This window comes from Oryx dammah, unplaced genomic scaffold (assembly GCF_014754425.2).
Source record: "Oryx dammah isolate SB20612 unplaced genomic scaffold, SCBI_Odam_1.1 HiC_scaffold_8, whole genome shotgun sequence".
Taxonomy (NCBI): domain Eukaryota; kingdom Metazoa; phylum Chordata; class Mammalia; order Artiodactyla; family Bovidae; genus Oryx; species Oryx dammah.
In genome coordinates, this window is record NW_024070192.1 from 13715992 (window position 1) to 13733196 (window position 17205).

The following is a 17205-nucleotide window of genomic DNA, read 5'->3' on the forward strand; positions in this document are numbered from 1 at the left end:
CTCTTTGAGACCCCGTGGACTTGAGCCCACCTGTCTCCTCTTCTATGGACCTCTCCAGGCAAGAAGACTGGAGTGAGTTGCCATTCCCTAGTCCAGAGATCTACCCAACCCAGGTCTTCTGCATTTCAGGCAGATTCTTTTACCATCTGAGCCACCAGGGAACCCATTTTGTGTATAACTTTGTCAAAGAGTTACATCCAATTATATACTTCCATATCTATGTGTGTAAAAGAGACAGTTCTTCTACATGAAGACTTGTACATGAAAGTTCATAATCACCAAAGAGTGGCAACATCCAAATGCCCGTGGTGAATAGATAGACAAAAATGTGGTCTGTTCATAGAATAGAATATTATTTGCCAATAAAAAGAATTGAAATACTGATACATGCTATGATGTGGATGAACTTTTAAAACATTATAGTGAGTAAAAGAAGCTAGTCACAAATGACCACTCATTGCAAGTCCACAATAAGCAAATCTAAAAAGGCAGAAAGTAGATTTGTGATTGTCCACTGCTGAAGGGGAGGGGGATAGGAAGTGACTTTAGTGGGTTCAGTGTTTCTTTCTGGGGTGATGAAAATGTTCTAAAATTAGATAATGATATGGTTGTACGACTCTGTGACTACAGTAAAAGCCACTGGTTTGCACACTTTAAAAGCATTGACTTGCATAATTGAATTATACCTCAATAAGGCTATTATTGGAGAAGGTAATGGCACCCACTCCAGTACTCTTGCCTGGAAAATCCCATGGACGGAGGAGCCTGGTAGGCTGCCGTCTATGGGGTCGCACAGAGTCGGACACGACTGAAGTGACTTAGCAGCAGCGGCAGCAAGGCTATTATTAAAAAAGGCAAGGAGTTCTATGAAACTGACTAACATGAGATTATTCTTTACTGTTATAGTTTCCTGATTCAATTACTTACACATATTTTAACAAATGAAAAATTAAAAAATTTGTTGAATAGCAAAAATTTTTCTTTGAACTATATGTGCAACTACTTTGGGTTTGGGGTTTTTCCTTGCTAATTTGTTTATCTACATAGTAAATACATAAATACTTCCCTAATCACTTTTGGAAACAAAATGCAGTCTGTTTCTTTCACTTTTGTGTTAATTTTTCTTGGGCCTGTGTAAGTTTAAAAAATAATTTTATAAAGTTAATTCTATCACTTTTTCTTTTGTAGTCACTTTTATTGTTTTTAGGCTTGGGAAAGTAAATGAGTCAGAGATAAGGTTGAATTGATAAATAAACTGAAGGGCTAATTCTTTGAAATATTGAAAAAATCTGATGATCTAAGTAGACATAAAAAAGGGGGGAAAACCCCGCAATAATTAGATTTAGAAATGAGGAAGAGAATATAAGATGAGAAGAAACCTCTCAAAATTTAAAGTGTATGATGTTCAACTCAAGTCTAGTAAATTTGCAATTCTCGATGAAGTGGAAAATTTTCCCAGAGAAATATGTTACCAAAATTGATCCATGAGAAAGTAGCATATCAGAATAAGCAAAAAGGTAAGGAAGAAACTGAATATGTATGTCATTAAAGAAAAAGCCAATTTCAAGAAAATATCTGAGTCCAGAGAATTGCCAGTCCATACAGTCAGCTTTTAGGAAAAGAAGGACTGGTGGTCATGTAGTGAAATAGCCTCATTTGTTTGAAAAAAAGACTGTACTGAGAAAGAGTTCATGCCCTTTGACTTCAAGGGAATCCCAATTCTAGGACTCATTCTAATAAAAGAACCAGGGAGTATTCTTTAGAGATAAAAACTGGTGAAAAATTGGAAATGACCTAAATAGTCATCACTATGGAAACAGGCAATAAATCAAGGGTATTTATCAGATAAAAAACTACATTGTTGTTGTTTTAGTGGCCAAGTCATGTCTGACTCTCTTGCGACCCCATGGACTGTAGCCCATCAGGCTTCTCTGTCCATGGGATTCTCTAAGCAAGAATAGTAGAGTGGGTAGTCATATCCTTCTCCAGACATCTTCTTGACCCAGGGATTTGAACCTGTGTCTCCTGCATCAACTCCTGCACTGGCAGGTGGATTCTTTACCACCAAGCCATCAGGGAAGGCCAAAATACTATACAGCCACTTATAAAAATAATATGTAATTATTTGGAAACAGTCTCAGGATAGGTAAAAAATCTGGATGTAAAATTGATTTTGAAGTATGATAACTTGGTTAAAATTTTTTTTATGTTTATGCATAAAAACACAAGCTGGGGACTTTCTCTGGCAGTCCAGTGGTTAAGACTTCAACTTCCAATGCAGGGGGTACAGGTTCAATCCTTGGTTAGGCAGCTAAGCTCCCCCATGCCACACAGGCCAAAAACCCAAAACATAAACAACACAAGCAGTATTGTAACAAATTCAAGAGAGACTTAAATATTTTAAAAACACAACTGGGATTGAAATATTAATAGTGATTAAATATAAATACATACAATTTTCTCCTTTGTATTTCTCTGATTTTCCAAATCTTCTGCATTAAACTTGTGTTACTTTTATAATCAGAAAAATATTGTTTAAAATACATAAATTTCCATAGAATAAGCAATAAAATGAAATATACAGTGGTTATCTTTGATTGGTAGATATAATAAGTCATTTTTAGTTCCTCCTTTATAGTTTTTGCCATTTTTCAAATTTTACAATGAGCAATTGTTCTTTTCTATAATAAACATTAAAAAAAATCAGTCTTCATAGGCTAGATAACCTTTTTTAAGGTTTTCATAATTATTTTTCAGTGAATGTTAAATACACATGATAAATAGCACATTGAACATATTATTTTGTAATTTATTTTCCCTAAATGTATTATAAACACTTTTAATGAACCTGTTAATGCCTTTAAACAGTCATCTGAGATATAATTTTTAATGGCTATATATTTTCTTATAGTTTTTACCAGATATTTTCTTTTTCTAATTCAAACTCTTCTTCAGTGAAATTTTTTTATTTTTAATCTTTTGGCCACAGGGCTCAGCCTGTGCGATCTTAGACCCTGACCAGGGATCAAACCCGGTCCCCCTGCATTGGCAGCGTGATCCAGTCTTAACCACTGAATCACCAGGGAAGTCCCTTCAATGAACATTCTTATTCAGAAGTCTTTCTGAGATACCCTTCCAGTTTTTAAGTTCTCTACACACTCCTGAATGAGGGTAGTCCCACCTCTGATTTCTCTCCAGAGCAACAGGGCGCTTATCCCCTCCCCAAGTGGGCAGTCCGAACCAGTGCCGGTCCAATTTAAATATGCGTTTGTGTCACCTGGGAATCTTTTTGAACTGCAGGTTCTGATTCAATATGCCTGGGCTGGCCCTGAGACCCAGCCCTGTTTTTCTCATGGGCTTCCCCTGAGGTCCACGCACTAGTTCTACAGACCACACTTTGAGGAGCAGGTTCAAAGCTGGTATATCTTCTGCCAGTTCAAATGACTCAAAAAGCATTCCTTCTGTCTCAAGGTCTGTCTCAATAGAATTCCAACCCCAGCTCCACCACACTGGTCATGGTTCCTCCCTGAAAAACTATGTGGCAGAATGTTAATTCACCTGAACACGATCTCTTAATATTTTAAGGCAGCTGATGTGTTCCTCTGAGTTTTCTTTCTCAGCTTTTCCTTCTGCATGGGACACGGCTTGACGTCCCCCAGCATCTTGGTTCCTTTCTCCCTGGTCCTTTCTACAGTGTTGCATTCAGAACTGAAAGTATCACTCATGGTGTGGGCTGATGGGCTGCAGGTAGAGGGCAACCATCATGACCCTCTCCCCAATAGAATCCTGCTGTGAATTCAGCTAAAGGGCCCATGACCCTGAATGACTCATGCTGAGCCCACTGTCAGCTAAAAGCCTGAAGTCGTTTCCACAGGAGCTGTTGTTGGTTCACGTCTCCCTCAGCTTCTACTTGAGCAATTGACTTTGAATCAAAGTGACCCCAGGGATCCCTGTTCAGCTCCTTTTCTCGCTTGAATTTGGCCTAGGGCTGTCCTTGTCTCAGAGAAAAATACTATAATCACAGGAAGGGGGCGGTGTTGAGTCAGGGAAGCCCACCACCATTTGGACCAATACAAAGGTGTTGCCAGTATTTGCAAATTACACCGTTATTGGCTTCATTTAGGAATCTTGCCATGACAGTCACATTTCTTTTTAACTTTTTATTTTATATTGTCATATAGCTGATTAACACTGTTGTGGAGAGTCACATTTCTGAAGAAGGAATCTATAGCAATTGATGATAATATAGAAATTTTTGGTTCATTGAAGTAACCTTTCTCCTAACTGCAACCATTTTTCTTCCCCTGCTCACTTTACGCAACGTGGGGTGAAATATTAGTATTATTAATATGTAATGTTGCTAACAGGGCTTCCCTGGTGGCTCGGATGGTAAAGAATCTGCCTGCAATGCAGGAGACCTGGGTTCCATCCCTGGGTGGGAAAGATCCCCTGGAGAAGGGAATACCCAGTCCAGTTTTCTTGTCTGGAGAATGCCATGGTCAGAGGAGCCTAGTGGGGGCTACAGTCCATGGGGTTGCAAAGAGTTGGACACGACTGAGCGACTAATACTTTCACTTTCTTTCTTCATGTTACTAACATAGGTAATATGATTTTAATATATGCTCATTGTGAGAAAATCAGATCAGAATTAAAGAGGAAAAAAGTCCTATATGACGCCATCATCTAGTTGATACACCATTGTTGATGAATGACAGTCATGTATGTCAATCTTTCATTTTTTGTCTACTTTTATCTTACTAAAAACTTAATATTTTAAACTGTTTTCTTACAAGAGTAGTAGATGCTCATTATAGAAATAGGTGGAAAATATGAAAATGCAACAGAAGAAACAGAAATCCCATTATCTAGAAATGACTTGTTACAATTGGATATATTTCTTTCAAGATATTTAAATCTGCATATATATTTTTGTTAATAAATGTAATACTACATTGTAAAGTTTTTTTCACTTGGCAGCATGCTGCAAACATTTCCCCACATAAAGAAATATACATATTAATAATATTTAATATTTATACATTATATGTGTGCTATGTATCTTTATTTTAAAAACATATTTCTATAATATTATTTTAATGACTGAACGTATTCCCTAATATTAATGTTGTTATTTAGTCACCAAGTCACATCCAACTCTTTGCGACGCTTTGGACTGTAGCCCACCAGGCTCCTCTGTCCATGGGATTTCTCAGGCAAGAATATTGCAGTGGGTAATCATTCCATTCTCCAGGGGATCTAGCCACCCCAGGGATCAAACCTGAGCATCCTGAATTGGCAGGCAAATTTTTTCCACTAAGCCACCAGGAAAGTCCATGAAATATGAATGTGCCATAATTTATTTAACTGACCCTCTATGGTGCAATATTAAGATAGTTTGTAAGTTCTTCCTGGGATATAAAGTTTTTATTCTAAATAAAATCTCTCACTAGGTCATGTTTTCTCAACTTCTTTGTTAGTATGTACTACTTGCTGCTATTGCTGCTGCTAAGTCGCTTCAGTCGTGTCCTACTCTGTGCGACCCCATAGACGGGGGCCCACTGTCTCTGGGATTCTCCAGGCAAGAACACTGGAGTGGGTTGCCATTTCCTTCTCCAATGCATGAAAGTGAAAAGCGAAAGTGAAGTCGCTCAGTCGTGCCCGACTCTTAGCGACCCCATGGACTGCAGCCCACCAGGCTCCTCCGTCCATGGGATTTTCCAGGCAAGAGTACTGGAGTGGGGTGCCATTGCCTTCTCCGATGTACCACTTAGTGTTATTTAACTCAATTTTCTTAAATAAACTTAACTTTATTATAAATATACAATTCAGTGTGTTAATATACTTTATCTACTTAGCATTTTAATGGCCAATATGGCATTCTATTAGTTGCATACTTTATAGGTTATTTAGCTATAATACAATCACAAATGGCATGTTCAAAATTCCTATTTCAACAAGAAAATTCACAATAAGCATTAAACAATAAGTAGATAGCTTTTAAAAAATTTTCTGTGTGCGTTTATATTCATAATCATGAACATTTTCTCTTTCTGTGCTCATTCAGTCATGTCCGACTCTTTGTGACTCTATAGACCGTAGCCCTCCAGGCTCCTCTGTCCATGGGATTCTCCAGGCAAGAATACTAGAGCGGGTTGCCATGCCCTCCGCCAGGAGTTCTTCCTGACCCAGGGACTGTCTCCTGCATTGGCAGATGAGTTCTTTACCAGTAGGACCACCTGGGAAGCCCAAAAGCTGAGATAACTGAAGCCAAAAGAATTTCTCCTTTCAGGCTGCTTTACCATGAGTGAGGGTAGACAGGTTTCACTTCGGTTTACTCAGAGTTCTTTCTTGTGTCTCCTGCATGAGGACGCAGGAGAGGAATTCCCTCCATGGTCTTGACTGGCTGAATTGCTTTTCATGGCTTCGATTCTATGGAAAACTATTCTAGAGAATGCTTAGTGAACTGACTCTGTATGGTTTCACAGTGTGAGGATTTACTTTGTAAGACTATTATTTCACTTGTAGTTGAAGAAAGTTGCTAGTTTTGGCAATCCCTCTTTTGTTGTGAGAATTCACAGGAGACAAATTCCACTTTCAGAAATGCTGTGGGCCAAGCGTCACTCTGTGTAAATTCATACCTACAGACTGCAAATTTCTGAATGGGTTCATAAGATGAAAAACAATGTACTTGTGCTCACTGCCTTTACTGAGAAATTAATTCCAGAATGTTTTAAATGCCTACATATAATCATAGGTTCAAACTGCTAATGATAGTAGTGAAGGAATTCAGAAACAAGACATATCAATATTTTCAAATGGTTACACCACATATTTTAATAGTTTTGCAAATAAGGGAATTCTGATATTGAAAGGAAACCCTCTTGGTTCCTATAAAGATAATACAAGTCATCCTGAAGACTATTTTTAAAGACAGGAACTTGAAAACTAAGAATTCAAGTTTGACAGCATTTGGTACAGTAAATATTTTGATGAATGAATGTATAGTTTATAGTTATTCTACCGGGATAGTAAAAAATATGATTTTTGTCTTTTTTGGCTGTGCCATGCAGCATGTGGAATCTTAAGTTCCCCAACCAGGGACTGAACCCTGGCTCTCTGCATTCGAAGCTTGGATTCCTAACCATTGGACGGCCAGAGAAGTCCCTCTAGACTGTTGATTGCCATATGGAATATCTTTTGGTAGGGGCACAAACTGATTGGGTATCGTTTTGTCTTTGGGTTAAAACATTTGGTTTTCAGATGCTCTCCTTGTGTTGTCTTATCCCAGGCCCAATCCATTGACCACAGTGCTACTTTTCCAAGTCTCTGTACTAAATCCATGTTCCACTCCTTGGCATCTTCTGCCAGCTTTGATTAAGAGTCCTTGTCCTCTGGAAGCCTAGGTGATGTTGGCCAACCTACTGATCACTTCCTGAACTATAAACATGGATATGGGGCATAATGTTGCACAAAAGTGTTTATAGCATTGATATTTCTATGGAATGAGAAAATAGAATCCTTTTTCAGCTCAGTCCCTAATCAAGAAGTAACTTTTCCTTGGGGTGAGTCTACGGCCTACGACTCAATAGGCCTTGTGTAGCTCCACTTCCCTCTTGGCACTCAGCCATCCTCCCTGTGAACAAGCCCAGGCCAGCCTGTGGAGAAATGAGCGGCCATGTAGAACAAAGGCAAGCCATCCCACCTGAGGCCACTTAGTGCAGCCAGTCCCCAGCTGATCTGCTAGCTGACCAGCAGCTGACCAAAGATGCATGAGTGAGTCCAGCTGAGCCCGGAAGCCCAGTCCAAAGTGCTGACCCATGTAATTGTGAGCTAAATAAATGATTGCGGCTTTACACATGAAATTATGATGTGGTTTGTTACACAGCAGAAGTTGAATAGTTCACCCTGCTAGGGAGGTCTGGTTACATCACAGATTTAATAACTGGCTCAATTTTACTTGACTTTAAGGCAATCTTTGGAGCAGTCCTGTTCTTCTCGAACATCCTCAGCTCTACTATAACACTTTAGTGTGGAGGTCTTGGGCACTGTAGTCCCAGACCTGGATCTGAATCCAGTCTCTTGAGGTGTATGACCCTGAGCTAGTCACTTTCCTCTCACTGAACCTTATTTTCTCATCTGTAAAATGTGGAAAGGTTTATCACCCAATAATATCACTTGTGGTTCCTTATCCAGTATCCATTTCTGGTCCCTATATTTCCTTCCCAACAGAACTCTGATTTTGTTCAGTAGTCATACATCCTCTGTATTATCTTCTGAATTCTCTAGTAGCCTAGATCAGGAGTGGTTCTTGATGATTCTCAACTAATCATGGAAATTCCATTCCCTTGGCCAATGGTTAGTTTAAGTGTGGGCTAGGATAAAGTTCTGACCAATGAGAGCATAGAGGGAAAGATGCTAGCACGCAGGGACTTCTGGGAAAGATTTCTTCACTCCTAAGATGGACATGAGTTTGAGTGAACTCCGGGAGTTGGTGATGGACAGAGAGGCCTGGCGTGCTGTGATTCATGGGGTCGCAAAGAGTCGGACATGACTGAGCGACTGAACTGACTGACTGAAGAAGTAGAGGAAGAGACGATCTGTCTCTTTTGAAGATTGTTTGGTCTGGACATGAAGCCTGGGGCTATTGTAGCCGTCTTGTGGTCATGGTTACTTGAAGGTAAAACCAAAACCCCGAGGAAGGCAGAAGCAACAGATGGAAAGAACCTGGGTCCTTGAACATATCACTAAACCACTGAAACTCCAGTTACCAAGTCAACCCTATCTCAGAACTACTTTTTATAAGAAATAAAAAATCTTCTCTTTTATTTAAGTTTGTTTGAATTAGGCTTTCTGTTTCCTGCTAACCCAAACCTCCTAAATGATATATCCTTTAGGGAAGTATCTGAGACGCAGTGAGACTTCAGTAAGCATTAGTTCTGGTTAGAATTGTACTGGCTCCCTTCCCTCAGCCATTAGATGATTTCAGGTTTCACAGATCTTAGAAAAACACTTTGCAGAATTCTACTGACTCCAACACTGTCCTGTTTGCTTGTGGCCTTAGTTCTAGAGCAGGGGTTAGCGCTATAGACAGTGCACCAAATCTAGCCCGCTGCTTGCTTTTGTAAATAAAGTTTTATTACATAGCTACACCCGTTCATCCAACAATGCTCTTGTGTTATGACACCAGAGTTGGGTATTAATAGTTGCAAAGGAGGCTCTATGGCTGGCAAAGCCTGAAATAGTTACTCTCTGGCCCTCTACAGAAAACGTTTGCTGGCCTGTGTTTTGGAGCCAATTCTTTACCTCCTCAATGATCATTCACTTGGAGACCTTATTGCAGTTTTCACCCCAGAGATTTTGCGTCCCTCAATGTATCAGCTAGGACTCTTGTGAACAAACGATTCAACATGTGACCCAAACTATGTGATGGCTTTAGGAATGGCTGGAACCAGGGACTCAGTGGGATAGTGAGGATCACTTTCCACTCTCTCCATCCCTTGGCCCCTCTCCTCTGTGTTGACCCCAGTCTCCAATGACAGTGTCTGCCACTGAGGGCCATAATATGACCCCACAGTGCCTGTCCTGAAAGAGGTAAAATCTTTCTAAACATGTTCAGTAAAACTCTGGAGAATTGCTGTGGTTGATTTGACTCAAACATTGAAAGTGCATTTTAGAGAGCAGCAACAGATAATTCTCTTTTTACTCTTTTATTTTACATATTGTTTACTTGTTGACTGTCTTCCTCCACTAGATTACGAGCTCTAAGAGCAGTACTCAGCAGCTACTATATGCTTAGCTACTATATGCCATTTGTAATGAATGAATGTATTTATGAGGATATTTATTTAAAAATTAGAATTGGGATTATTCCACACAGATAGTCTTGTTTTCTGCTTTTAACAAAGTTACAAATTTACATGAGGACCATTCCTTTTGCGCCACTAATGCTGTTTGGATCGGATTCCAAAGGCAATGAGCAGCCATTGAAGGTTTTTAAGCAATGGTTGACATTGACCCATTGGCTTGTGAGCCATGTTGATCTCATTCTGGCCCATATTCTCTGCATTACCCATAAAGACTGCATCATACAAATATTTCCACATCTCCTCCCATCCCGCCCTTAGAGAATCATGTTGTAGCTACTAGAGTTTTTATGTTGAAGATGATTGGATATGACTCTTCGGTTGAGCCTGCTTGTGTTGCTCAGTTGTCCAAGTAGTTGCAGTTGACTGATGCGCCCGCTCCCTTTCCCCCGGGGCTGGGGCCGCTACCTCATCCTGAAAAGATGTGTTGCTTCATGATATCAGCTTACAGCAAACCATGCACAGATAACTTTTCAAACATTTCATTGTAATACTTCCACGCTTAAATCACCAAATTGGCTTTGGAAAATATGCAATGCCTTCAAATTACATTCTCTTTTAACTCAGAATTCACAGTATCAGAGGGCAGTCTGTGTACTTAAGACATTTGAAAATGGGGGCATTAAAAATGGGCTAGATTTACAGGATTTAAATTTCAAAAAACCCACAATATTGTAAATGCAACAAATGATGAAAAACAGTTACGCCGTGTGTCTTTTTACCTGTATTGTGTATAATACAACTGGGTGTGGAAGGGACTGAGAGGTTGTTTTAGTTTCCTAGGGCTCTTGTGACAAAGTATCACACACTGGGTGGCGGAAAACAACAGAAATTTATTTTGCCATAGTTATGAAGGCTAGAAGTCCAAAATTAAGTTGTGGGCAAGGCCATGCTCTCTCTGACACTCTGGGTAGAATCCTTCCTTGCCTCTTCCTAGCATCTTTTTTTAAAGAAAATATTTCTTTGGGTGCATCAGGTCTTAGGTGCGGTACACAGGATCTTTTGCTTCGGCGCTTGTACTTCCTAGCTGTGGTTCACGGGCTTAGTAGCTCCTCGCTATGTGGGATGTTAATTCCCAGAACAGTGATCAAACTGGCATCTCCTGCATTGCAAAGTGAATTCTTAACCACTGGACCACTGGGGAAGTCGCTCTTCCTAGCTTCTGCTGGTGGGGCCAACAATCTTTGGCATTCCTTGGCTGGCATCTACACACTCCAGTCTCTGCCTCTGTCACCATATGGCATTCTTCTTGTGAGTCTCCGACTTCAAATAGCATTTTCTTCTTTGTTAAGGATGCCAGTCATGTTGAATTCAAACCCACTCTAATGGCCTCATCTTAAATGAAGAACTTATTTCCAAATAAGATTATATTTACAGGTACTGGGAGTGGAGTTTAGGACTGTAACATATTTTTTGGAGGGGAGGTCAAAAACTCAACCCATAACTTAGGTCATCAAGTTCATTTCTCTACTGGATGTAGGAATCAGCTATATAAGATCTATCCAATTGCAAGACTTAGGCACAAAGTATGATAATCAATTTAAGTCAAACCCAGGTAGGTGGAGAAGTGGCAGAAAGAGGGTCCTGACACAAAATTGTCCCACACTCACTAGTGTGAGACAGTTGCTGCTGAACTGACCTTGTTTTAGAAGTTGGTGGCAAGGACTTCCCTGGTGGTCTGGTGGTTAAGATTCCGTGCTTTCAATGCAGGGGGCTCGAGTTTGATCATGGTCAAACTAGATCATGATCAGGGAACTAGATCCCACATGCCCTCTGGCCAAAAAAAAAGAAAAGAAACTGGTTGCAGAGCTGGGTGGGTAGGATAAGGTCCTAAGAGTGATGCAGGGAAAGTCTGGTGCTGGGCAGACCACAGAGCCCACCGATGGGGAATCCAGCTGGCTGGTGGCAAAACTTCTGGAGGTAGATGGGTGGGGTAGTCATCATCCTCTAGGTCACCAGTGTTCTATAGAAATATAAAGTGAGTCACGGAAATTCCCTGGTGGTCCAGTGGTTAGGACTCTGAGCTGTTACTGCTGAGGGCCTGGGTTTGATCCCTGGTTGGGGAATCAAGACCATCTCTCAAGCTGGGCAGTGTGGGCTAAATAAATAAATAGATAAAAGTGAGTCACACTTGTAGTTTTAAACTTTCCAGTAGTCATATCAGAAAGAGTAAAAAGAAATGGGGAAAATAAGACCTTATTTTGGGAGTTCCCTGGTGGTCCAGTGGTTAAGACTGTGCTTCCAGTGCAGGGGATGTGAGTTTGACTCCTGGTTGGGGAACCAAGACCCCCATATGTTATGCAGCAAAAAAAAAAAAAAAAGACTTTATTTAATTCAATATATCCAAAGTATTATAATTTCAATATGGCATTAATATAAAAAAGGTTAAGATATTTGTTTTTGCCTTCCTTTCCCCCCCATACTAAGTCCTTTTTAAAAAAGCTTTTAAAAAATTTCTTTATTTTTGGCTGTTCTGGTTCTTCACTGATACATGGGCTTTTCTCGAGTTGAGGAGAGCAGGGGCTACTCTCTAGTCGCTGTGCTCGGGCTTTTCATTGTGGTGGCTTCTCTTGTTGTGGAGCACCGGCTCTAGGCGTGAGCTTCAGTAGTTGCGGCTCCTGGACTCTGAGCACAGGCTAAATAGTTGTGGCACACTGGCTTAGCTGCTCCTGGGCATGTGGGATCTTCTGGGATCAGGGATCGAACCCTTGTCTCCTGTGTTGGCAAGCGAATTCTTGACCACTGAGCCACCAGGGAAGCCCTCCCTATGCTAAGTCTTTCAAGTCCAATGTGCATTTTATACTTGCAGGACATCACCAGCCATGTCAAGAGCAGCATAGCCACATGTATTAGACTGCAGTAGATTCTAGAAATGCTGACTCTGCTAGGATCCAAGCCACAGACTGGGTTGCAAGTGAGACTCAGTTCTGGGGAAGAACATAGGCAGGAGCACTGCAGAACCTAAGGGTGTCTAGGGAAGAGTTTAGGACAGCCTGAAGAGGAAACAGTGTTCTAAGTAGAGGCAAACTGAATGAATGGGAAAGGATCCACTTAAATTTGCTTTAGTCAGAGATGGGCTGGTTATTCTGTACAGTGAGATCCTTTGGAAACTAGTTGTAAGAAGTCACACCTGGGCTGGGAGTACCGGCAGGAAACTGGTCAGACAATCACTCTCTTTGTTTCCCTCTTTAGTTATGAAACCTCTTATCTCCACTTCTCTCTGCTTGTCTGTTTTGTTGGTCTTTTTTCTACACACTCATTTCCTCTTTTATTTATCTAATTGGGCCTTAAAGTGGCTTCCTTAGCGGCTACCTCTAGGATTTCTCCACTCCACTCCCCACCTCTAACTTAGTGGCCCCATGGCCCATTTCATGTTCCGAGGAGAGAAAATCTGATCGGCCACTTAGTCACTCACCCACCTTTGGCTCAGTTAGCTGAGGCCAAGCCCACCGAGTACCACTGGGGCCACCCAGGCTCATCCCTGGTCTAAGGCAAACTCCCTGGAGTTTGCCAAAGTGGGTTCTCTCCACCCGCAGCCTTAGAAGTGTAAACTCATGGGCCCCACCCAACCTGCTGAATCAGTGTCTCTGGGGATGGAGCCTGGGGTACTGTGTTAGCCACAGGTGAGGGCAGATTCCTTCAGAAGAGGATGTGGTTAAGGACTACCATCTTAGTATATCACCTTAGAGGCCAGAGCTGAGGTGAGGAGCATGGGGGAGCCCAGACCAGGAGAGAGAGAGGTCCTAGATGGGGCCTCAGCTTCTACCACTGGGGACCAGGTCTGCTGGGAGGGGTTGAGGGACGGGGTCACAGAGAACAGCTCAGAATGTGACCTAATCATAAATCATGTCAGGACAGGACTACATGTGAGTGTTTTTAGTGAACCTTATTTTGAGGACCTGGGACGGGCAGAGGCAGAGAGGAAATGAGTGGAGGTGGCGGGGGGTGGGAAGAGTCAGGTTGAAAAGGTATATGGTGGCTGTGCTTGGCTGCTTCCTCAGTTATAAACTGATTTGGAGGAAGCCAGAACTAAATATTAAATTAAATTGTTGTTGTTCAGTCGCCCAGTCATGTCCGACTCTTTGCAACTCCAGGGACTGCAGCACGCCAGGCCTTTCTGTCTCTCACCGTCTCCTGGAGTTTGCCAAAGTTCATGTCCATTGCATTGGTGATGACATCCAGCCATCTCCTCCTCTGACGCTCTCTTCTCTTTCTGCCTTCAATCTTTCCCAGCATCAGAAAATTAAATTAATAATATTTAAACAGTGAAGAAAGTTGAATTTTTAAGCAGTGGTAGAAACTGCTGAGTGCTTGATGTTTGCTTTTTCCATGGCACGTAAACTGTATTAAAATTGAAATTTACACTACAAAAATAGCTTCACAGGAGTACCATTATTAACATAACCTTACCTCAGACAGATTTTTTATTACTGGAGACAGCCCTTCTAGGTACAAAATATATTAATGGCTGAAGCAGAAGAAAAATACCAACTACAGATGGTAAGCATTTTCTTGCAAAGTCACATCAAATTTAACATTAGCCTTGGAAAACAGAAACATATTTAAATAACAGGTTTTAAATATTCTTAGAACCGTGTGTAGAGTTTCACCTCTGGTCTAGGATACTATCCTAAAGAGTGCAACTTGAAGTGATTAAAATAAGTTAATGAAAAGAGTTTAAAACTTTTGCTCAAAAATGGTATTTAATGAATTCTTACACCATTTTCATTGGAAGGTTCTGTTAAGTGGCATTCATGGAAAAAGACATATTTTATTGGTATGAAATAGGTGGAGTTAGTATACTTAAGACAGATGCCTAGAACAATGATTTGATAAAAGGTGCACAATTCCACTGAGAGCAAATTAGAAGTCACAAGGGAATAAAAAGTCTTTGAAAAGATTTTTATTCCCGTACCCGTTAGAGTCATGTGCAGGTATGATTTACATTAGAAGTAGATTTCTATTTTAGGAAGGAAGAAAAGAGTGAATTCCCTAGGAGTTGTTGTTCCTCCACTTTTTTCTCAAAAATATGTCTAAAAACATTGCCACGATGAAGCAATGCATGCATGCTCAGTCACTCGGTCGTGTCCAACTCCTTGTGATCCCGTGGACTGTAGCCCACCAGGCTCCACTGTCCATGGGATCTTCCAGGCAAGAATACTGGAGTGGGTTGCCATTTCCTTCTCCAGGGATGAAGCAATGCTGTGCGTCTAAGGCTGAAATAAAATCTAGTGAAAGTTTAGCTCTCCTCAATAGTAAGGTTTTAAGATATTATCCGAATCTTTTTTTAAAAAAACAACAACAACAAGATTTAAACTTATATGCAGGCATCCTAAACAGAATCCTTCTCTGCATATTAAGCATGTGTGCATTTTTTCCTGAACTGTCACTTGCACATTTGAATGTACTGCTTTAAACTTCACAACAGGCCATCTCCACAGCTCCTCCATTGTTTTCTGAGATCTTAACTTCTGTTACCTGATACAAAACTGCAAACTGTGTTAGTAGGTGGTTGGGAACAATGTGTGCCATCAGAATAAGGCAAATGTGTATGTATGCTTCCGTTTGCTAAGTTTTATTGCCATTATTCGTCTAGTCTTTTAAACTGTAATGGCAACCATTGTCGAAATTGTTTAATGTATTTTCAGAGCTTGGGTTTGATCCCTGGGTTGGGAAGATGCCCTGGAGAAGGGAACAGATACCCATTCCAGTATTCTGGCCTGGAGAATTCCATGGACTGTATAGTCCATAGGGTTGCAGAGTTGGACAGGACTGAGAGACTGTCACTTCACTTCACGTCATCCAGATTGATGAGTTCTTGGAGGTAACTTGATCTGGAGAATAAAATGACATTATTGATGAATTAAAAGAAACAACTGACACAGGATTAAAATATATCAGATTTTATTAAACATTTAAAATTGCAATAGTAGTAACCTTAAGCAAAACAGAACACATAAAAAATCCTCCATGTATACTTTTGCATGCATACATACAACTTTTTATTCTGCTTTTAAACTTTGATTATTTGTAAACTCTTCCATATTATATGATCTTCGTAATTGCCACTTAAATGGGGGCATTAAAACCTATGCGGTTGATGTAATGAAATTCGCCATTAGGCTGTCAGCTCGTCTCCCTTTTGTTATTAACCGAATTTTGCAAGAATATCTTTTGTACTATTATATCAAGAATAATTCCTGAGTGCAATTACAGGGTCAAAGGGTAAGGTACATTTATTTTTATTTCATTTTCTTTTTTTTTCCTCCTGAGATAAAATACAGTACTGTACGAAGAGCTTTCATACATTGCTCTCGAAGGCTTATCTTGTTAATTATCCTTTAAGGCATTATCATCCGCCTATCCCTGCGCTACAGTTGAAAAAAAGAGCCCAAGCAGGCTGGTAACCTGATCTCGTTCACCAGGTGAGTCCTGGATGGAGGTGGAAACTACGCTACCAGGAGCAAAACACCCTTGCGGATTTGCCGGAACCCTCGGTGTGGGAAGAGCTTCTCCTGCCTCACTCCAGCCGAGGCTCAATCCGGACCGCAGCAGGTTCGGTTCTAACCGCTGGCCCCTGCCTCTCAGAGACGTGCCCTGCACGCGGTGGGCGTCTAATAAAGGCAGCCTGTATTGCGCGGACAAAAGCTCTCCCTTAAGCGGGTTGAACTCCAGGCCCTCCTGGTACCACAGAGGTCGGCGCCGCCACCCAGATCCTTTTCCCGCTCCTTCCTCAAGTTCTGCGTGGGATAGCAGGGCTCACCAGCCCGGACCGCCGCGCCCAGGCCAAAGCCAGGCCTGGCGCCTCCGCCCACCCCCGGTGCTCCGCGCGCGGCCGCCCAGGCCCCGCCCCCGGGCCCTCCCCGCCTCGTCGGCCCCGCCCCCGTCTCCACCCCGCCCCCCGGAGCCGCTGAGTGGCGGCGGCGGCCCCAGGACCGGGTTTCCTCAGACAAGAGGGCGGGTGGAGGAGGAAGCGGCCGAGCCCAGAATCCTGCTCCGGCGCCGCCGAGCACCGCCCGCCTCAACCGCCCGGCCCCGTCGGCTCCTGGGCCTCACCGAGCCGAGAAGAGGGAACGGCAGAGGAGGCTGCGTGGAGGCGGCGGGGGCGCGGGCGGAGGCGGCGCGGCCGGCCGCGGCTGCCGCTTTGTTGTGCGGCCCGGGCCAAGGAAAGAGAAGTGGGAGGAGGGGGGAGCTCGGCGTCCCGCTCCCTCCGCGGCTCATGGCGACGACGCTCGGCACATCCGGGACCCTCCGGCCGTGGCGGCCGCGGCGCCGGCTGCTCGGGCCCCAGCCCCGGCCGCTGTGGTGACTGCGCCGCGCCTCACCGTCGCCCCCGCCCCGC